Source organism: Acanthochromis polyacanthus, chromosome 24, assembly GCF_021347895.1.
Source record: "Acanthochromis polyacanthus isolate Apoly-LR-REF ecotype Palm Island chromosome 24, KAUST_Apoly_ChrSc, whole genome shotgun sequence".
Taxonomy (NCBI): domain Eukaryota; kingdom Metazoa; phylum Chordata; class Actinopteri; family Pomacentridae; genus Acanthochromis; species Acanthochromis polyacanthus.
The window spans coordinates 2,134,921-2,158,850 of record NC_067136.1 but is presented as its reverse complement, the minus strand read 5'-3'; the positions used below and the strand labels follow the sequence as shown (position 1 = coordinate 2,158,850).

The window sequence follows — 23,930 nt, the reverse complement described above, 5'->3', positions numbered from 1 at the left end:
ATGGGCAAAGTGCATCAGAGAGATGTATTATTTTACTGTCAGTGAGCTGCAGTGTGTTTCCTGTGTTTCTAGAGGCAATGAGGCAGAGGTTATGTTATTTCACTGAAACTATGCCATGTACATGTATATTCACTTAAGCGCTGATACCTCTGCATAAGAATATAAATATATACAACAAAGCTGAAATATACAGTAAACTAAGTTATATAAAAGAGAAGGCCTCCACTAAACTCACTGAGTAAAACCTAGCCCCAATAAAACCACACCAAAAATAATTAAAACACCAGTGACTGTATAACATAAAAACGAAGCAGCAGCGGCAACTGCAAAGACAGAAATATGTTAGTTCCATATTTTTTTATACACACTGGGTGCTGAGTATTTACAAATAATAAAAACAAAATTACCTTGGCTGTACAGCACCCACCGACAACACACCAACCCCTGGAGACGATCGGCTTCTGTGATCTGGCAAGCAATAGTCCAGTGCAACAAGAGATGGTTCTGGTGTCTCTATCTGATGCCCATACTGAAGCAGAGCGTTTGTCCTTTCCCTGATTAGAAAACACACTGCAGGTAGTGAGGCTGCCGGTAAGGCACCGGGAGGTGCTGGCATGTGGGGATGGGCACAGCGTCCCCCAGTGGTGGGCGGACCCAACCCACCAGTTACATCCATTTTCCCTGTAATGCCGTGCATGTTAAAAATAAACTTTTTTTCTACCTCAAGTATGTTCTACATAGGCGTCAGTTTAGGGGGGGACGGTGGGGATGTGTCCCCCCCACTTTTTGTCAGGGGTCATTTTGTCTCCAACACATTCAAATTCTTCACATGTAAGCCGTTGTAAACCCAGTTATTTTCAGCAGTATAGAAAATTCCGACGCTCCTGAACGCACCATCCGTACTCGGCCGAGAGTTGCACAGACATGCAGCACACCTTCGTGAGATTAGAAAAAAACCGCGCAGATGCTAAATTTGCGCCCGTGCCAAGTGGAAGCTCTGACCAGAGGTGTGCAGGGGCAAAATTTTAGCCCACATGTACCGATATCTCAACAGGTTGAGCCTCCGCCTTCGGTGTGGTGGTTGTGAGTTCGAGCCCAGCTTGTGGTATTTTGCTGCCGTTTTCTCAAAGTGTTGTATGAGAAAAGCAGGCGTGTCGCACCAATACTAAACTTTGATCTCAAGTAGAGGGCCACAAAATATCGTCCCACGGGCCGCAGTTGGCCCGCGAGTTTGAGACCCATGATTTAAAGCATCATTATTATTATTATTATTATTATTATTATTATTATTTTATGACTGGAGCAGCCCAACAATAAAGCGGCCCACCGAGGATATCCCCGGTGTTCCCGATTACCCAGCACACCACCCAGGGTGTGCATTTCCATCTGACAATGGCTGTGGTCTCCATCCCCCCCACTTTTAAAAACAAACTGACGCCCTTGATGTTCTAATTATTTTTTGTTTACTTTAAAGTAATTTGAAATCCAAATTAATTATAAAAAATATACTTTCTGTGTACTGTTGAAGTGTACTTTAATGAAATACTTTCTGCACACATAATTAGTGTACTCACAGTATATTATTTTCGATGTGCTAACAATGTACTTAGTATACTAGTGATATATGATGAGTGCTGCTTTAGACATACTAAAGTACAACTTAGTGTGCTTATCTGTTCTATTCTGAGACACCATTAAGATGAACTATAATATACTGAAGTACAACTTTTTAATTTTTATTTAATTTTGGTAAATATATTTAAAATGCAATGGCAACACATTAAGATTAAATTAGACTAAATGTATTAATAGTAACCTGAAAAGTGGATTAAAGTACACTGTAAATCGAACTAAAGAACATTATAAATAAGTACAGTATTAGGAGAGAAAAGTACTGAAGTATATTTAAGTTGATCTTAATGGTGTCTCAAAATAGTACAGTCAAGGATACTAAGTTGTATTTCAGTATATCTTAAGTATCAATAATGAATTATCATTAGTACACTAAGTACGTTTTTAGTACTCAAAAATAACACACTTTGAGTACAATAATTTTGTCCTCGTGAAGTACACTAAGTGTGCTTAAATTTAGTATGTTAAAGTATACTTTTTTTTCCGCCTGGGAGAGTTCATGTAGCAGCTCAGCTGGTTCAGAAGCAGGTTTAGAAAGAGTTGTGGGTTTAAAGCATGACTGGATATTTAAATAAAGATTCAGATTAAACTGAAAAGTCTCATTTACATTTTAAAGGATACAACTGGTGATGATTTTTGTTATCGTTAGAAAACTTTATTGAAAACCAAACCAGTATAATGAACAGAAATCGTTATGATGATTACAGTTGCAAAAACAGTTTTAACACAAAGAACAGATACAAGTCAGCTACAGATCTGTAGATATTTAAAAACCACACAATGAAGAACATTCACTGAACTCTTGTTGCTGAAGTTCAGTGATGTGGAGGCAGATCCAGAGAGACACACTGGAGACTCAGATGACTTAGGTTGTGAGTAATGTTTACTGATATCAGGAGAAGTGACACCAACAGAGCAGCAGTACATGCAAGCAATGCCAGCAGCACTTCTGAGGATTCTCTCTGATCTTTGGCTTTATATTGGAGTTGGGAGAAGGTCAGATTTAGATTACAGACCAATATGGAGACAACTGGTCTGCTTAGTCACATCACAATAGACGATATCTGATCTCCTGCAGTGTCTGTCTGTCTAAAGGCCATTATGACCTTAGAAAGGGGAAAGAGTCATTTTTCCTTCACAACTCTCATGACCTCAGAGATTTTCTTACAAAGCTACAATATTAAATCCTAATACATCACACATCACTCTGAAATATCCAACAACATGCTCTATAAATGAATCCAGCTTTACAGGGATACGCTGATGTCTCTGCAGTTCATTACAACATTTTCACATGAGAAAGTTTTCACAGTTTAAACGTGTAGATTTCCACATGTATGTTGCATAAAATCAGCTGTAAATGTGCCCTACCATTAATGTATCAACACAGCAACAGGATAAATAAGATATTTGTTCAGTTTTCTGAACAATTGACTCTGCTCTACTCCAAAACAATAAATGTCTCACATGACAGTTTGATATTTATTAGTTGGCTCTAACATGTCAACCTAAAACATGAACCTTCAAAGTAAAACAAATGAAAGATATCCTGTAAATACAGTTTACAGTTCATCCTTCTCTTCCTTCTCTTCCTCAAAGATGGTGTTGTCATTCTTCTTGACCCATCTAAGTTTGAACCCTGCTGTGATCCCTTTCTCTTTCAGCTTCTTCTCCAGCTGAAAAACAAGTTCATGAGCAGAAAGAAAAGATTTTGATTCTTCTTCTTGTTCTTACAGATTGATGTCCCTTAAATTTAAATGTTAACATGAAACTATCTCATCTCACACTGACCAGTTTCTGGATGGCCTCCGTCACAGCGGGGTCATTCAGGTCCATTGCAGATTTCTGAACCCTCAGCTTGATCCGAAGCTGCTGCTTTTTCTCTGTGGACAAAATGGAAATACAGATTCATGAAAAATAGACTTGAGTGTCAGTGCAGCACAGTCAGAGTGAGTTTGTTTGAAGACAACTCACCGTAGTGGCACATGAAAGGACGTTTTTGGTCACAGTGATCTTCCACCCACTTTCCAGCATCAGTAGCACCGATCACACTGGTAGCACAGTCTCCACTGTTATATGGTATGTTTCCAGTCAACCAGTTTTTGAATTCATGCTCTGTGCCATCTGACCAAGAGTACCAGGTTCTTCTGGACAGACCAACGGATCCACCCCAGAAGTCTGATACAGCCTTCTGGACCAGTTTCATCTCTTCTTCATTCCTGATGGAGGCCAGGTCTGTGTGGAACTTCCTGCAGTAGCTCTGAGCTTCCTCCCATGTCAGGTTCCACCAGGAGTTGAAGACATATCTTGGAGGAGAAGAAGCTGGCAAGAATTTTGAAAGTTCAGTCAGATTCATTTAGACACTAAAGCAATTTATTCTGACCAACAGTTTTAACCCATAAGAACCCACAGTGACACCAGTGAAACAAGCACTTTGAGTGCCCCAGTCTCTTCCTTGTAAAGCTTTATGTCTGACCTTAACTCATTAAATCCTTTAAGGAAAAATGGGTCTGGGTTCTTATAGGTTAAAATCCAATCTGCATGAAATCAAATGAAGAAAAGAGTCAAGTCTTCACAGGAGTTACATCTTTACAAGACAAATGAAACAGTCAAAGCTGCCGTTCATTTCCTGTTTTGGGGCCTAAACACACACTTGAAGTAATAATTATACCACAGTCTGGAAAATGCACTACATGTTACTGGATCACAGAAACCGAAACAAGTAACGTTTTACTCACCATCTGAATTGTCATAGCAGAGAAAGGGGTATCCTTGGGAGCATAAGATGTCTCGCAATAGACCTTCTAATACATAAGTGCATATCTTCCACTCATCTCTGTGTTTATTTGGTCTACCACTCTCCCACTTGAGAAACAGCTGATTGTTGGTTCCGTAGTAGCCGTCATCTGTCCTCGACCACGCCCAGCTGCTAGAATTGTCATACAGGCCAATCCATACTTTACCACTGTAGCCACTGCCAGCAGCTGCAATCAGTTGATCCACGTCTTCCATGTTGTCCACAGTAGCCAGGTCAGTGAACTTTTCTCTGCAGTACTGTTGGGCTTCACTCCAGGTCTTTGGTTCATCAATCAATTTGTAAAGATGAAGGCCTGAACAGAGCCCTGAAAAAGACACATTTTTCACCCTGAATGTGACATAATTTGTAGCAGTGACTGTTTCTCTGTGCTGCAGTTAACAAATCATTCACATTAAGGTTTAAAGTTTGTTGTTTTGGGTAAAATAAGCACTTTAACCTTTGAGTTTGGGTTAAAATGACTTGTTTGTTCAGGTCAGGACTGTCATGGTCCTGATGTCAACAAGTCAAATGATCACATGAATGTGACATAAAAACAATAATAAGACAGATGTGGATCAAACACACCCACAGGTTGGACACCAATGACTGCTGTGGACTGAAAATGGTCGTAAATGAAGCAAACGTGTCATATTTACATCATCCACATGTCTGAGGTTTGCTCTCCTTATTAAACCATTTTGTTCTGCTGAAATGTTTGATGCTACAAACATGCATTCATTCACATTTTCTTTTAAGAGTCTTCATAAAATTGTCTCTATCTTTAGATGTATCACATGGTTAAAGTTGGTAAAATGATAACAATAATAATACATATTATTTGTACGGCGCTTTTCAAAACACTCAAAGATACTTCACATATAAAATCATCAAACATTAAAATGATCGGGTTGGTAGGAGACAGATTCTTCATGGAACATGTTAGAAATCCAACAGTTGCTTCAAAAATCAATGGAAAGAGTGACGTCAAGAACAGACATCAGAAATCAGATGTTTTACAAATGGGAATAAAATGACAGTTTCACTGTATTCAATACACCAAAAATACAATTATTTGACATACATTTGCAGATATTTTCACAGTTTTTTGTAACTGTTAAAAGTCAAAATATTCCAGCATTTCTAAACATATTTGTGTGTAGCAGAACAACTTTTACCATGAATCATACACATGCAGACTGACCTGATAAAAGGACGATGCACAGCAAGGCCCCGTTAACACCTGAGGATAAAACACATTCATCAGAACCTGTCAGCACATGCCAGCATTCTGAAGTTACACAAGATGTTGTTTGTTTCTGAACTTATCAGAAAAATACTACCTGGGTCTGATCTGTTGTCCTATTGTATGCACTGAAGAGACTAAAATCCATTTTCTTCTGCTTTTCTTATGTTCTTAAACATATTTCTTACCTGGTCTGCAGGCTGGTGACATCTCCAAACTCTCCACTTCTTCTCTCTTTATCTAAATCTCAGAATTTTAAGATTGTCCAGATTACAGCTGCAGTAATGTCTTCATGTCTCCCCTTTCCTCTCTCTTCTCCTTGTCTTGACCTTGCTTCTTGCTCTTAAAACAAATTTTCCTCCCTTGATTTGCAAAGCAATGAGTATCTCATCTGCTGACAGCAGTAATTAGATCCACCTGCCCCATGTCATGACATTTAGTTATTTGTTAAAGAAATAACTTCTGATTTACAGATGATGCATGTATGGATTAAAAACATTTTGTCCCTATTGATGTGTAAAAGTCTCCCCATGGCATCATATTGTGTCTCTTAAGAGTACATTTATATCCTTTCAGGTTTGTTTGCATGAAATCTTTTTAATTTTTGATACATTTTGTAAATTTTACAGTTATATGTGGTCATTTGTGTTTAATTGTTGTCATTTTATGTCAGATTTTGGTCATATGTCAGATGTCGGTCCTAGTCCTGCTGGATCTGAGTGCTGCGTTTGACACAGTCGACCACAATATACTACTTAACCGACTGGAGAACTGGGTGGGACTATCCAGCACAGTACTCAACTGGTTCAAATCTTACCGAAAGAATAGGAATTACTTTGTGTCTATAGGTAACTTCACGTCTGAGCAGACAGTAATTACATGTGGAGTTCCCCAAGGTTCCATTCTGGGGCCTCTTCTGTTTAATATCTATATGCTCCCACTGGCTCAGATTATTGAAAACAATAATGTAAGTTACCATAGCTATGCAGATGACATGCAGATCTACATTACAATGTCCCCAGGAGACCATGGCCCTATACAGGTGCTGGGAAAGTGTATTGAACAGATAAATGAGTGGCTGTGTCAGAACTTTCTTCAGCTAAATAAAGACAAAACTGAGGTAATGGTTTTTGGAGCCAAGGAAGGGCGATTAAAGGTGAGCCTCGAGCTTCAGTCTCTACAGTTAAAAACTGCAGACCAGGCCAGAAATCTGGGTGTGGTGATGGACTCAGAACTCAGTTTTGGAAAACACATTAAAGCAGTAATTCAGCTTACTAGCACTTAAAACTATCTCAAGAATTAAAGGGCTGATGTCTCAGCAGGACCTGGAAAAGCTAGTCCATGCATTTATTTTCAGTCAGCTTGATTACTGTAACAGTATCTTTACAGTTGGGCTGTCCCAAACGACGCGTCGACGAGTCGTCTGAGCACGATACGTCATCAAAAGCGGAAGTGAGCGTGCAATGCACCAGAAATTCCCTTCCGACCAGAGCGCGGAACATGGATGAACGTCGGCGCGGCATCGTGCATGTATTATGTATGCACGCTGCAGTGCAGACGTCCGCGTTTAGATACAGCTGTATAGTAAACGCTGATGTAGTGGCTAATGCTAGTTAACAGTTATCTCTGGTTTACTCATGTCCAATCCCAGTTGCATTGAACAATCCAGTCCAAGTCCAGGTTTTGATGAAAAAACAAGAATGTATTTATTTACATTGTGTCGCTGATTAATCCACAAAAAAGGCTTTCAAAACAAACACAGGATGGGACACGGTAAGAAAACCGTGTTTCTCCACTGCTAACCTGGTGTTTTTCTGCATAATCTCACGTTCTAGTGAGCCAAGCTGCAGGCTCTTAAAGCTACAGTACCACCAAAAATTAAACATAAAGTGAACAGTCTGTTCCAGTCCAAAAGATAAACAAATAACCATATTAAATTAGCATTACTCTGAAATAACTATTAAACCAATATGTAAACTTAAGATTCAAAAGTTACAGCAAAAATTATATTTACTGTAAATAACATAAGAATGAAATGAGAAAATCAGCAAACTTATGATTGCCTCATACATATCCGGCCCCTAATTGTTCTCTAATTTTAGAAACAATTACAAACAACAAGAATGAAGTAACCATGGGGCAATTACAATTCAAAAACAAACTTGAGTCCTGTCTCCTTTCTTCTGATATGTAGAGTCAGGCCAGCCTGAACTTCTGCTTCATACTGCTTCCAGAAGTAAACAGACTTTGGTGATGAGTCTGACCAGTTCACCAGTCTTGGTCTTCAAACGAATCCTGCGAACCAGTCCATGTTCATCTGGCACTGCTTCGACGACCTTGCCAATGACCCAGGAGTTTCTCGGCGCAGTCTCATCAACCAGCAACACAACATCTCCTGGCACAAAGTTGCGTGACACTCTTGACCACTTCTGGTGCATTTGGAGCTCTGGCAGGTACTCTCTCACCCAGTGTTTCCAGAAAGGATCCACCATATACTGGACCTGCCTCCATCTTCGACGTGCATAGAGGTCCGCTGTCTGGAAAAGTCCTGGAGGTAGAGATGGCTTGGTCCTCAGTAGCAAGAGGTGATTTGGGCTGAGAGCCTCTAGGTCATTGGGGTCACTGGAAGGGGTAGTAATGGGTCTCCCATTAATGATGGCCTCAGCTTCACACAGAAACGTCTGGAGGCTTTCCTCATCCAGATTTTGAGTCTTCAGGGTAGCATTGAGGATTTTCCTAATGGACCTGATCAAACGCTCCCAAATTTCTCCATGGTGAGAGGCAGCTGGGGGATTAAACATCCATTTAATGCCTCGGCAAAGCAACATGTCCTCTATTTTGGAGGTGTTCCACTCTTGAATAGCTTTCTTGAGCTCTCGCTCGGCTCCAACAAAATTGGTCCCTTTGTCCAAACGCAACTCCAACACCTGACCTCTTCGTGTGATGAATCGCCGAAGAGCATTAATGAAGGAGTCTGTGTCCAGGGATGCTGCCACTTCCAAGTGGACAGCTCGAATGGCTAAGCACGTGACGATAACTCCATATTTCTTCACAGTAGCTCTTCCTCGTTTTACTTTAAAAGGACCAAAATAGTTCACTCCTGTTCTACTGAAGGGCGGTTCATCAGGTAAGAGTCTGTTTCGTGGCAAGTCTGCCATTTGTTGTTGTCGTTTAGCACCATGCAGCCGTCGACACACAACACACTTGGATAGGACTCTTCTTATTGCTGCATTAGCATTTGGGATCCAGTATTTCAGACGCAGTTTGGATAGGACATGATTGCGTCCACTGTGACCTACTTCCTTGTGGATCTCCTGAAGGATGAGCTCTGACACCCGAAGGTCTTTAGCCAAAATAGCAGGATGTTTTGATTCTTCTGGTATAGATGAACGGTTGAGCCTGCCTCCAACCCTCAGAATACCATCTTGCAGAACCGGGTTTAGCTTGTATACGTGGCTACTTCTTCTGATAGGTTCGCCCTTTTTCAAAGAATTGATTTCCTCTTGGAATCTTCTTCTGTGACAGTGACGTATAATCTCCAGTTCAGCCTCTTTCAGATCCTCCACTGTGAGGGTTTCTCTGCCAAGGTTTGTCTTGTAGTTCGTCATAAACTTGTGTAACTGTTGTCTTTGTTCTTTGTCATCTGCATCAGACAGCGCAATAGTCACTCTTTGCTTCTTTCTTTTCTTGACCATGCAGAGCAATCTGTTCTTCACCTTAAGAATCCATGCCACAGCTTTCTTAAGGTGCATCCATGAGGAGTAGTACTCAATCAGGTTCTGCATTATGTCAACCTTTTCTTCGGCTGCAAGAGCGTTTATGGCGGCATGTTTCTTGATTTCTGGATCAGCAGTGTTCAGATCAGTCAGACGATCAGGGTTCTCTGGCCAGTTGTCAGACGACTGTGTGAGAAAGTCAGGTCCACAGATCCAAGCTTGATTTTGCACGAAGGAATTCACTTTCTGTCCTCTTGATGCATAATCAGCAGGATTCAGGTGCGTGCTGACATGTCTCCACTGAGATCCTGTTGACGCCTTACGAATTTCCGCCACTCTATTGGCTACGAATGTGCGGAATCTTGTCGTTTCATTGTTGATGTACTTGAGCACAGCCGTGCTGTCTGCCCAAAACATTGAGTCAGCAAGCTGTAGCTCCATTTCCTTCCTCATCAACTTCTCCATGCGCACTGCCATGGTTGCTGCTGTCAATTCCAGGCGTGGGATGGTGGTTGGCTTGAGAGGGGCAACCCTTGCCTTCCCTATGACAAACGTACTATGGACGTGGCCTCTGCTGTTGTGCTGGACCAAGTAGGTAACCGTGCCGTAGCCCTCTTCACTGGCGTCACAAAAGTGATGCAGTTGTGCATGTGTAGCTTTTCCAAAATGGGCTGGCTTGAAACACTGATCAACTCCAAAATCAGCAAGCAACTGCAGATCCTTAATCCACTCCAACCACTTCTGCGCAAGATGATCTGGAATTATGTCATCCCAGCTGAGCTTTAGCCTACAGAGTTCTTGCAAGATCTTCTTAGCAAGCAAGACCACCGGAGCCAAGAATCCCAACGGATCATAGACTGAACTCACCAAGGAGAGAATATTTCTTCTGGTGGGAGGTTTTTCTTGGATGACGATCCGAAACCTGAATTGGTCGGACTCGACGCACCATTGTACTCCCAGTGCTCGTTCAATAGGGAGTGAATCTTGATCCAGATCAAGATCTTTTGCTTCTTTCGCCATTTCCGTGTCGGGGATGGCTCCCAGTACCACTCGACTGTTGCTAATCCACTTTGTTAACTTGAAGCCCCCCTTCAGACAGATGGCCTTCAAATTGCGACACAGCAGCACTGCCTGTTCTTCGGAGCTGACTGACTTAAGGCAGTCGTCGACATAGAAATTGTGCAATACTGTGCTGGTTACTGAAGATTCAAACAGGTCCCTGTTGTCTTCAGCACATCGTCTGAGGGCGTAGCTAGCACAGCTCGGTGATGAAGTAGCACCAAATAGGTGCACAACCATTTTGTGTTCCACCAGTGGTCCGTTCACATCTCCACCAGGCCACCACAGGAACCGAAGGAGGTCGGCATCTTCATGTGGAACCTTTACCTGGTGGAACATGGCTTCCACATCAGCCATGGTGGCCACAGGTTCTTGACGGAATCTGGTGAGAACTCCCAGCAAGGAACAGGTGAGGTCGGGTCCCTGAAGAAGTTTCTCATTCAACGTGACTCCCTGATAAGAAGCACCACAATCATATACAACACGCAGCTTGTGTTTTTTAGGATGGTACACTCCATGGTGTGGAATGTACCAAACCTTCCCATCGTCGCGGCTCAGCTCTTCATCAGGAACCTTCACTGCAAAGCCTTTAGCAATCATGTCACTCATAAAGGAAGTGTACTCCTCCCGGAATGAGTGATTCTTGAGAAGCTTCTTCTTCAGGTTTAGACCCCGCTGTTCTGCTACAACACGATTGTTAGACATTTTCAGCTCCTTGTTCTTTAGTGGTAGACCGATGCAGTAATGACCCTCTACCAGTTTGGCTGACTGTGAAACACTGTCCATGAATTGGAGATCTTCTTGGGACATCTCCAGTTACTCTTGGTTAATCTCAGGAAAGTCGTATTTGAACTGTTGATTCCACAGCTCATCCAGTTTAGCCACGGATATCCTGTTAGATGTAATGTATCTTCCATTTCCAGCAGGTTCACCATTATTTTCTCTCAATGGCCCATTCACTGTCCATCCAAGGACGGTTCTCACAGCGTAAGGCCCATTGTTGACACTTCGGATGACCTCCTCTGGTTCCATTGCCCTAGGTACATTGGTCCCAATCAGCAGACCTATTTCTGCGTCGATGTGGGGAATTCTCACTTGCTCCAGATGAGGCCACCTGTCCACGTCTTCCTGCTGTGGAATGTTCCTTTTGTTGGCTGGTATAGTCTTTTGAGAGAAAACTTCCTGTAGATCAATGAAGTTGTGACCTTCCAGGCCACACACTTCCATGCCTGTTACAACATGGCTGCGAACAGTCTTTTGCTCTCCCATGGTTGTTAAGAGAATGTCAATCTTCCTCCCTCTGAGGTTGAGCTCATTCATAAGCTCCTCGGTGCAAAAGGTAGCCGTACTGCCTGGGTCTAAAAAAGCATATGACGTTACTACCTTGTTGCCTTTCTTCGCCTTCACTTGTACTGGAACAATGGCAAGGATACTGTTTGTGTCCCCGGCCCCAGTATCAGAACATGCTTTGTTTGCTTTGTCTACAAACCCACTGATCACAGACTGTGGCTCACCATCGTCTGCTGACTCTTCTTTAGGCATAGCCTTTTCCTTGCTCTTTACATGCAGCACAGTGGGATGAAGCAACGAGCAGACCTCACTGTGTAATTTCTCTTCACAAGACTTGCTCATGTGTCCCTGCTTCAAACAACTGAAGCACAGTCCTTTCCCACGGAGAAAGTCTATCTTCTCTTTGTGAAGCGATTTCTTCAGCCTCTTACATTGTGCCATGCTGTGTTCACCATGACAAAAAAGACAGGGCTTGGAAAAAGCACTGCTAGAGCTTGTAGCACTCCTTTGACTTGGCATTGACTCTGTGCTAACACCTGGTTTAGTACTCACGGGTGTTGCAGATGTGGAAAAGATTGTCTTGTGACTCCTTCTCTCTGATGTGAGTTTTACTGGAGGCCCTGATTGTCCCTTGTTGCTGTCCTTTATGTCTCCAAACAAAGGGTTTAGTGCAACTTTAGCCTGCATGTTAATGAACCTGACGAGATCCTTAAACTTGGGTCTTCTGGATGTTCGCTCCTGAATGTCAAAGGCAACACCCCTCCACTTCTCTTTCAGTTTATACGGAAGCTTGTTGACAATGGCACGCATGTTGGCCACGTTATCCAGCTCTTCCATATCATCCAGGTCTGACATGGCATTGTTACAGCTGGTGAGGAAGAGAGCCAGTGCATTAAGCCCTTCACCATCATCAGGCTTGATTGTAGACCAACTCAGAGCCTTGTCTATGTATGCCACAGAGATCCTGTATTCGTTTCCAAAATGTTCCTTTAATAGTTTCTTTGCCTTGTGATAACCTCTATCTGGATCCATATGTAGACAACTTCGTATCAACTCTCTGGGCTGTCCACTAGTGTACTGTTCCATGAAGTACAAACGATCCTTGCTGCTCTCCGTTTTATCTTCAACACCATGCTCGAATGCTCTGATGAAGAGTCTGTATTCCAAAGGATCTCCCTTGAAGATGGGGATGTTTTGTGGTGGCAGGGCAGAAAGTTTTTGCTGTTTAATCAGTAGTTCTGTAATGTCCCTTCGACGTCGTCTTCCAATGGGTAAGGCCTCTGCACCTGTTACACTGACGGCAGTACTGCTGCTTAAAATGCTGCATACGGAGGACTCGTCATCGTTGTCATCATCGCTTATGGCTGGTGGACATACCAATTCAGCATTTGAGAGTGATGGTGACTTATTTTTCAGTTGTGTATTCCCACGACGTTCAGTGGTCATATCATAACCTGTTTCAGATTGTCCATGTCTTTTCCATGATATAGCTGTCTGCTTCTCTTGTGGCTTAAACTGTTCATTGTCCTTTTGTTGAGCATCTTCTTCTGTGTACTTTTTCAAAACTTTAAGTTTAGCATCTGCAGCCGCTAAAGCTGCCTGAAGCTCAAGTTCTTCTTTCTCAGCTTTAATCTTTACTTCTTGCTTTTCCAAGGCTTTCTTCCTTTTCAGTGTAGCTGCCTTTGCCAAAAGTGCAGCCTTTTCCAGTTCTGCTTGTAAGCGCGCTGAAGAAGCTGAAGAGCTTGCCTTAGACTTGTTAGACCTTTGGGTCATTCCAGGTGAAATGACCAGATATTCCTTGGGGGTGTTGCTGCACCATCTTCAAATTAGTCCTAAATTCGTATGCCATTAGACAGTCACAAAAGTACTTTCTATGCAAAATTGCATGCCTGTAGCTCAAATAGTTTCTGAGTTGTGGGGGTCTGAAATTTTCAGAATTTGGGCTATAAAAAGCCTCGCCTGCGTTTTTTGCGTCTTTAAATTGTTATTTCTCAGCCTCTAGACATACCAGAGAGCTGTGAGTTGGTAAACAAGGCCTCTGCATGTAGCTAGTGCCCCACAAACATCCTCAGGTGTTTCCCTACACTCTGCAGGCCATGGGGGCTTGCTAAAAATGCTAAAAATTAAGAGACACCTACTCACGAGTGGAGTTTGGGACCTGAAAAGTACTAGAAATACTGCACAGAAGTGTTCTAACACCCCTGGGTTCCATTCTACACAAACTTGTGTGATAACTTAGCAAACTGGAGCTTTCTAGGTACCTCAGTTTGGAAAATATGAAAAAATCTCGTCCAAAGTTGGACGAGATTTTAAATTGGCTATTTTTGGTGGCAAAAATCTCAGTGTGGGACAGGTACCAGAGACCCCAATTTTTTCTGCAAGACAGTTCTGTCGTCTATCACTGTACAAAAAAGCAGCAGGGTTATATTTGTAGTTACTGAGATATTCTTACTCAAAATGGCATGGATAATGTCAAAATGTTTTTTGCTTTTCAGTACTTTAAATTGGGATACAAGTATTAGTAGTCATTCCAATGGTAGTATTATGTATGTTTTGTTCTTTTTGAAATGTTAGTTGTTAAAGGTGACTACCTTCAAAAAGTGTAATGGTATAACTTAGGTATACCTAAGTTATAACTTAGGCATAGGTTCTTTTGCTTGTAACATGACATTGTACAATTAAATTTAACATATTTAATCCCACTGCACTGATACTGTAAAATTCAACATTATTGTTGTATTTTTAAATTAATCAACCATGAACTACTACAGAGCTCCCTGAATTCAAGTTAGTACATGTAATTTGTATGTGTAAGTTATAATTACATGGATGCATTGCAAATGGGTGTCATTTCTTCAGTGATAGACGACAGATGGAACTGTCTTGTAGAAAAATTTGGGGTCCCTGGTACCTGTCCCACACTGAGATTTTTGCCACCAAAAATAGCCAATTTAAAATCTTGTTCAACTTTGGGAGCTCATATTTTCCAAACTGAGGTACCTAGAAAGCTCCAGTTTGCTAAGTTATCACACAAGTTTGTGTAGAATGGAACCCAGGGGTGTTAGAACACTTCTGTGCAGTATTTCTAATACTTTTAAGGTCCCAAACTCCACTCGTGAGTAGGTGTCTCTTAATTTTTTAGCATTTTTAGGAAGCCCCCACGGCCTGCAGAGTGTAGGGAAACACCTGGGGATGTTTGTGGGGCACTAGCTACATGCAGAGGCCTTGTTTACCAACTCACAGCTCTCTGGTATGTCTAGAGGCTGAGAAATAACCACTTAAAGATGCAAAAAACGCTGGCAAGGCTTTTTATAGCCCAAATTCTGAAAAATTTCAGACCCCCACAACTCAGAAACTATTTGAGCTACAGGCCTACAATTTTGCATAGAAAGTACTTTTGTGACTATCTAATGGCATACAAATTTAGGACTAATTTGAAAATGGTGCAGCAACAATGCAAAAACATTTTCTGCACAGTGAAAAGAACCAATTTCCCCTCTTTTGCCCATCTTCCCATGCGAGAGTTGAGGCATATTAATTTATCTGCTCTGGTGAAACCACACGGAATGACCCTAAAGTAAGTTCTGAAGGTGTTTTTCCTCTGACTTCTCCTGGACAGTGAAGCTCCAGACCTCCACTTGGGATAGAAACATCCATGATTGGTCAGATGCTGCTTTGAATTGGCTCCAAAACTTTCTGGATAAAAGAAAGTCACTGAATTGTCTGGCTTTCTTTTTACATGCATTCTAATTAATTTGGGGATTTTCTTCTGTTGGCTTATTTTTACGTCTCTTCTATTCTGTAACTTTGGCTTCCTTTAAAAGGTTCTTTGTCCTTCTTTAGTTAACTTTCATAATGCAACAGCTCAAAGGTTTTCTTTGGAACTCTGACATTTGACTCTTAGTATTTTCACTTCAACACTTTTTCAAGGTAACTTTTCCAAAGTTCCTCCTTGTCTCTGCGTTCCAGAACCAACTCATCCAGCAGATCATCTCAGCTCCTCATCCTGCAGCCTCCCTCTCCCTCCTACAAAGGCCAAGCAGTGATCATTGTTCTTCTGGAAATGACTGAATTTACAGATTCACAAAGTAGTTCTGAACTGATCACCGCTCTACCAACAGCTTCCAGTGACCATCAGGAGAAACTAATGACATGTTTATCTGGATTCATTCATTCACTGTCTGTTGTTTATTGTTTGTTCGTAAGATTAATTAATTCTGTCAGTCAATCCGTTCGTCCATCTATCTACAGAGGGCGGAGCTTGTTGTAGTCAAAGAGGATCTGAACATGAAGAACCTGTCTGCCAGATTGTTCATCATCAAAAATCCAGATCCAGTCATGATTTAGAAAAACATGGAGGCCTACAGGATGATTCAGAGACATTAAAATGACGCCACATTGTCTTCCACTTGAACATCCATCAGGACACTGTGTGGCTGTTTGGACTTTTCTAGAAAACATTTAATTCAGGAGAATGAAGTAGGAAACAGGAAACACATTCAGCTGAACAACAGATCTACAGAGGAGACAGCTGGACTATGAAGCTCCTCAGACTTGTTTCTTCATCAGTCCACAGGTTCTTGATGGCTTTAAGTCAGGACTTTGAGGAGACCAGTCTAGAACCTTCATTCTATCCTGATGGAACCTTTTCTTTACCACGTCTGATGTGTGTTTGGACTCATTGTCTTGTTGAAACATCCAACTGTGGCCAGGATCAACTTTCTGATGATGATTTTTGGGATTCCTGAAGAATGTGAAGGTAATCCTCCTTCTTCATTGTTTCATTTACTTTGTGTAAAGTAGCCAGAGCATGATACTGCCACCACCATGCTTGATGGTAGCTTTGGTGTTCTTGGGGTTAAAGGTCTCACCTTCTCTCCTCCACACACAGCCAAGAGAGGCTTTCATTCATAAACAATCTGAGTTAAAATGATGTCTGATGTCACAACGTAGAAACAAGATGATGTTGAAATGTCGTCAACAATCAGAAGCATTAAAGTGTCTCCTAAAGGTTTGGGCTTCTGATGAAAAAGTTTCAAGAAAAAGAACAATTAAACGGAAAATATCCACATTTATGCCAACAAATAAAACTTTGAAGTCAGTGTGAGAGGAGGAACAGGATGGACCATAAGTTGATCCAATCACTGGCAGAAGTTAGAGTAGAGTGTGATTGACACTTGGACATTTATACTTCTTTTTTACATCCTTATCTACCATGAGTGGTTCATTCTATCAGTCCAGCTCAGTATTGAAAGGCTCAGTGAGGAATAAAGTTGCAAGTTTCACCTCCAGTCAGTGGTAAAGAAAAAAACATGTCTATTGTCTAACTGATGAATGGCCTTATGTAATGTACATCCATCATGTCTGTCTTTGGACTCATTTTCATTCATGTTTTGTCTCTTTGTGTATCCCAACAGGAACCACTTATGAGCAAACTGGTTTAAACAGGTGAGGACAGGTGGATTTACATCTGGTTTGCATTGATCAGCAAAGCATGGCGCCACAGTCTGTGACATGAAGTGGCCTTTTTGTTACACAACTATCAGTTTCCTTCATTTGTACTACTTTGTACTATGAAACATTTTCCATCACTGTGGTTGGACGACTATTTAAATTTGTCCTCTGAAGAAAGACGACATAATGCAGAACACTTTCATTACCACCACTAGTTGATGTGGTGTTCCTTCAAGTAGAAGGTCAGTGGTGAGGACAGTCTGAAGAGCAGGTCAAAAACAAGAATCTGGAGGGTCCACTCCAGAGGACGACAACTGAGATGGAACCTGTCAGGAAGACAGTGGTGGAAACAGAACCCCTCATAATGACCTACTTCACCTGTTGTCATCACAACCTAAGCCCAGATAAACAAATTAGAATGTAAATGCTGATTGTTGTTGCACAAAGACAGACATGACGCGAATCTGGATGTTTAGTCAGTTCTATAGTAAATAAGATCATTTGTCAGAGCTAGAAATCCAGTTGGTAAATATCTCTGATGATCACGGATGTAAAATCTCACTAAACATGGAATCAAAATGACACCAAACATGAAATATTTCTGAGATAGTCAAAGATAGAAACATGCAGAGAAAGTGTGGATTTTCAGGATAGAGGACAGTAAACTTGTAATAGAAGTCAGGAAACAAGCATATCCATTGAACAATGAGAAGACTTTGAAACAGGAAGTGTAGATGCTCTGGATAAAAGTCTCTGTGTGTCTTTTACTGCAGTGACAGACAGAAGGAGGTGTTGCTGTTTCAGCTGTTCATCTTCCACAAACACTTCACATCTGATGTGTTCTTCTTCAGTCCTGGTCCTGATCCAGCTGCTATCATGGACTGAATCCAGATGTGGATGAATTTCCTTCATGTTCACACTGAAGCTGTTCACTTCATTATTGGATAGAAAGTTAATAGTAGACAGAAAGATGTTTGGGGGAGAGAAAGGTCAGGAGGTCACAGTGAAGAATGGAATCTCCTCCAGAGGTTTGCTTTTCCTCACTTTATGACTCTGATCAGGTTCTGGTGGAGGAAGGAGACGTCCTGTTGTCTCCAAGAGGACTGTGAGTGGTCATTGTGAAGGAAACATCTTTAGCTGTGTGACTTTTGGCTCTGCTGTCTTCTCAGATGGTTTCTGACCAAATTTCCAGCTGTGAAAAAGACTCTCTGGATCCTCAGTGTGTTGCTTTGGAATGTGTCTGTTGTTCTGCCTCAGTCGGCTCCAATAACCAGCACTGGTTGAATGGATTCACCTTCATTTCATCACACGTCTGTGGTCCAATCAGCTTTGAGAGCCCGCCTGCTCATGGACCAATAAGAGAGCAGCTGTTGAGGCCTGTTTCCTCTTTAAGCTGCAGGACAAGAACCACCACCACTCTGACAGGTGGTGATTTTCTGACTTTATTTCCTTTAAATGTGTCAAACTAATGGACTTCACTTCCAGCAGAAGCTCTTTTCTGCTGGAATCGTTGATTTAAATGAAGAAAAACAGCTAAATGTTGTGATTCATGTCAAACACAGTGAACCTCATGGTCTGACTGCACAGAAGTTCTTGTTGTCTCCGTTCCTCTTGTTCAGAAGCATTTTCCTCATTGTGATGCTGCATTTAAGTGAGAAACTACAAACATGTCTGATTAAATTAAACTGCAGCAACACGGGAAAAAGCTCATGAAAGAAATATTAGTTTGAAGCTGACGACATCCCACCGTGCTTCTGTTGTTCATTCTAGGATGTTTTCTTCTATTTTTATACCAGTTCATTCCATCTGATGTGTTTGGTCTGGATTCACTGTTTCATTTATTTTAGTTGTAAATTCTGTTGAACTCTTTTGCTGTTTGTGGACCCATGTGACCTGTTGTTCTGAAGCAGCTGCTATTAAACTCTGAGCAAATGAACGTCTTCAGGAGAATTTGATCTTTTCTGTTTATTTGTTTTTATTTTCTGGTTATTTTCTTCTACTTCAAACTTTGACCACAACCTCCACAGACTTTCTGCAGAACCACAACATCTCTGCTGCTGTTAACACACTCTGACTATTTGTTTGCTTTTCTATAAACCAGATGAGGAAATTCTACATGAATACAGACACACTCTGATAAAAAACATGCTCATTTTCTATGATTTCCTGGTTTTAATGGCAGTAAAAACATCTGGACTCTGTTTAACTTGGTGTTATTCTGAATGAAGCCTGCAGGGGGCAGAGTAGGACTGAAATCAGACACAAAGACGCAAGAAAAGAACAAATCCAGGTGCTGATCACATATTTAGCAGGTTTTCTCCATGTTTCTGTAAATATATTCTCTCACTGATAATAAATGATGATGGGATCAGATGTGAACTGATGTTAAAACTAGGATCAGTTTTCCATGAATTCTGGATGGAAGCAGAAGAACAACAAGCTGCCACTGCTGCACATGGACTCACTATGAACCCTCACATTCATCATTTCATTTTTTCTGGGCTTTAGTCAGGGCTGTACAGTGCGAGCATTTTACTCGCATATGCGCCTAAAAATAAATCGGTGCGAGTAGAAAAACTAAAAAGGGAGCACGCGTGTGAGTACAGATGTCTCTGCTCTGCTCCTGGCTGCTGCTGCCGCCGGTGCTCAGCGAACGTCCAGCTCCAGCGCAGCGGCTTCTCTCCTCTCTGCCGTTTATCTGCGGCTTCTCGGTGCCTCAATCTTTGTCCGCGGTTATTTCATTTATGTCAACCCTATCATTCGCATTTTGCTCCGAAAATAAATCCACACAAAGTGGATCAAACTCAAAGTCATAGTCTTCTTCAACAACTTTTTTCACATCGGCACGCTACAAAACGTAATGACGCGCGCTAACGTCTGAGCCACACAAGGTCCCCTCACAACAGTCACCCACCTAGGTAACATCAACTACGCCATTTCTGTCGATTGGGAACATTACAGCATTTTTTGCGGGAAAGAGACATGAAGAAAATAGAGTCGTATTTTTAAAAATGTGGAACCAAGGAGGGTGAGAGAAACTGTAGTAGAAAATGTAGTCAGTTATCCCAGATTCCCTGTGTCAGTGCCAGAGATGCCGGCAGCTAGTGCTTGTGCTAGCACTAGCGTCAGCGACACTGCTGGTAAAGTTTATAAGTTTAACTCTGATTGGCTCAAACTCTTCCCTTGGCTAGAGTTTGAGGAAAACCTTATGTTCTGTAAATACTGCAAAGGGCAGAAGCAAGCAGGTAATTCGGCGTTTGTGACTGGAAACTCCCATTTGAAAAAAGACAGCCTCACAAAACACAACCACTCCAAGCGACACATCATCTGCAGAGACAGTTACGTGATGCGACAAAACAAGCTACCGTCGACGGTGACTGCAGCCCTGGATAGGCAGGTAATGATTTCCGAGGTGGAGAAGAGAAGGCAGCTCAAGATCAAAATGAACATCGCCTACTTTATCGCTAAGGAGGAAGAGCCTTTCGTCAAGTTTGGACCACTTATTACACTGCACAAGAAGAACGGCGTTGATATTAACCCGACCTATGACAACCATGTCAGGTAATATTTTCCAACAATAATAATGATAATAATAATACCTGGCATTTAAAAATATAACGCTTTTCTAAACCCAAGCAATGTAATGTAATTCTGGCATGTGTATAAGTAACATTATTATTAGTAATGTAATTGTATGTGATGTGATGGTAGTCATGTTATGTGACTGTATGTGTAGCCCAGTACATGTGTGTACGGCATGTAGTATGCCAAGCTATGTATGTTATACTAATCTTTGTGGAACCCAGTCCCAGGGTGTGTTGTGGTTGTTATGCAAAACTGCTTATGGGGATCTAATAAAACTACAAACTATAAATTATAAGTGCTTTACAATAGTTATCTCATTCATACAGGTGTGCAGAAATGATTGGACAAATTGCCGATCTTTTGAAAGAGAACCTAGCTGCTAAGCTGAGAACAGCAAAGTACCTTGCAGTTCTCATCGATTGAGACACTGACATATCAAACACAGAGTGTGAGATTGTCTATGTGCGCCTAGTGGAGGGTGGGAAGCCAGTCACCCTCCTCGTTGGACAACAGGCCCTTAACCACTCCCATGTCATTGGTAGGTGGTCACTGTCTAGCAGCTAGAGTGTAACCTTTATTTTTGTATAGTTTCATACATGCATAATTGAGTCATTATACTCTTTGTTTTAATGCTACAAAAGTGTTCTTGTTGTCTAGTCTAGTTTTTGTGTTGTCCTTTAAGGTGTTCTGGATGCAACCAAGACTGCATTTCATGCAGTGTGCCCAGAGGACGATGGCGGGTCATGGATAAAGAAGCTGATCAGTGCCTCAGTGAATATGGGCCACCGTGGAGGAGTGATTGCTCTCCTGCAAAGAGAGGCAGGGGAGCATATTATCGCTATCCACTGCATGCCACGCAGGTTTGTAACTAAAAAAAATTGGTTGTGTGTTAGCAGTCATATATGCACATTTGTCACGTGTGCATGTACACACACTAATTATGTGACCGTCACACGTGAACAGGAACACAGACACACAAACTACTTGTGTAGCAGAGAGGGGGAAAAGAAGAAGGTGGATAGTTTTTACTGTATTTTGGCTTTCACAGACTAGAGCTGGCAATCCTAACCCTCCAGAAAAAGAGCCAATGGTGAGCCTGGTGTATGACCTTCTGCATCTTGTCTGGAAGACCTACCACTTCAGTGGAAAGTCCAAGAGAGAGCTCCGTCAATTAGGACAAGAGCTTGGTGTGGATGTCTGCACACCATCTACTGTCAAAGGGACACGCTGGGTCCCCCATGTCCACAGGGCCCTAAGAGTGTTCCTGCAACATGTAGCAGAGAAGGACCTCGCCACAGACCATGGCCAGTACTCCGTTGTCCTTCAACACATGGAGCACCTGACCGTTGCAGGTTCAGTGGAGGTTCATGGACGGGCAAAGAAGGTCAGTTTTACACAATACATTAAATTAAAAAATGTGTTTAAGTCAAATGACAATTCAGACTTGAATGATTGGTAGGGAAGGTGGTGGCCAGTAACACAGCACTTATTTTGTATTAATCTAATCACTACTAAACAGGTAAAGAGAGAAATGGAGAGTGCACTCTTTTGTGTATTCTGCCATTTTCTCTCTGACATGTTCGAGGAGCTGTCTTCACTTAGCCTCACCCTGCAGAGAAATGATCTGATCCTCCCACAAGCCACATCAGAGCTTAGGAAGACTGTGACCAGGCTAGAAGGACTTAAATCAAGGACAAAGTCAGGAGGCATGCTGGAGAAGATCCAGACCATGCTTGCTCAGCATGGAGATGATGATGAGTGCAGATTCCAGGTGTGTTAGGATAAGTTTGTTAGGATCTAAGAAAAAGAAATGTGAAGAGCAGATGTGTGAGAATCAGTCACTATATTAGAATTAGTGTAGGCCTATTCAATTTAAGGATTTGGAGAAATGCAGTGTGTGATTGTGTGTGTGTGTCTCTCAAAGGGAATACCACTGAAGGGGAATCTGACAGGCCTCACAGACCTCACCCATCCCCAGTTGAAGAAACACATGGAGGCAGCAATCAATATCGGTGTGGCAGAGCTAAAAGCCAGGTTTGGTGGACTCCTGAATGATGAGGCAGAAGTCAAGACCCCGGTGCAGGCCTTCAGAGTCTTCAGGGCAGCCTTCTCACATTTGGTGATGAATGTGTGGCAGACCTGATGAGGCATTTCAGAGAGTCTCTTGAGAGGTGAGAATGTATTTTGCACTGCTGTGCCATATGATGCGAACAATGAATGTCTGGGTATTTGCTAACTCCCTCTGTTCTTACAGATCAGGGTGTGACCCAGCAGCTGTTCCGAACGAGTGGCAGGGACTGAAGATCTTGGTCAGTCAAAACTTCAAGGACAAGTCCTACAGTGGCCTGTGGGAGACCATGCTGACCGAGGAGCCATACAGGGAGGATTACAAGGTAAGTCAACCTTGCTTGTTTGTAGGCTGCCCCCTAGTGGTGTAGTCTATGTGATACTCAGGCATACCCAGTAAACCTACTGAAAATGCTGAAATATTTCAGTACCCACTACAACAAAACTATATAGCTACACACGTGGACAAAATTGTTGGTACCCCTCAGTTAAAGAAGGAAAAACCCACAATTCTCACTGAAATCACTTGAAACTCACAAAAGTAACAATAAATAAAAATTTATTGAAAATTAAATAATCAAAAACAGCCATTACTTTTGAATTGTTGATTAACATAATTATTTAAAAAAACAAACTAATGAAACAGGCCTGGACAAAAATGATGGTACCTCTATAAAAGATTGAAAACTATTTGACCAGAGTGACATGATTAACTCAGGTGTGTCATTTAATTGACATCACAGGTGTTTCCAAACTCATAATCAGTCAGTCTGCCTATTTAAAGGGAGACAAGTAGTCACCCTGCTGTTTGGTGAAAAGGTGTGTACCACACTGAACATGGACAACAGAAAGCGAAGGAGAGAATTGTCCCAGGACATCCGAAAAAAAAATTATAGACAAACATCTTAAAGGTAAAGGCTATAAGACCATCTCTAAACAGCTTGAAGTTCCTGTGACAACAGTGGCTCATATTATTCAGAAGTTCAAGACCCCACGGGACAGTAGCCAACCTCCCTGGACGTGGCCGCAAGAGGAAAATTGATGACAAATTGAAGAGACGGATCGTTCGAATTGTATCCAAAGAGCC

The 23,930-nt window shown here is 41.8% G+C and overlaps 1 protein-coding gene and 1 long non-coding RNA gene across 3 annotated transcripts in view; both read right to left on the bottom strand.

Moving 5' to 3' along the window:
* The window catches only part of LOC110972189 (butyrophilin subfamily 3 member A2-like), a 45,496-nt gene extending 44,872 nt beyond the window's left edge, over positions 1-624 (bottom strand). For both annotated transcript variants that reach the window (XM_051944343.1, XM_051944344.1), the window contains exon 1: positions 408-624. The gene's annotated coding sequence lies outside the window, so the exon portion shown is untranslated. The remainder of the gene's footprint in view (positions 1-407) is intronic.
* The window catches only part of LOC127532539 (uncharacterized), a 64,716-nt gene extending 57,028 nt beyond the window's left edge, over positions 1-7,688 (bottom strand). Inside the window, exons 1-4 of the long non-coding RNA XR_007939959.1 lie at positions 5,631-7,688; positions 3,607-4,754; positions 3,424-3,515; positions 3,154-3,308 (exon numbers count right to left, since the gene is read on the bottom strand). This is a non-coding gene — a long non-coding RNA (uncharacterized LOC127532539). The remainder of the gene's footprint in view (positions 1-3,153; positions 3,309-3,423; positions 3,516-3,606; positions 4,755-5,630) is intronic.
* Positions 7,689-23,930: the final 16,242 nt, after the last annotated feature.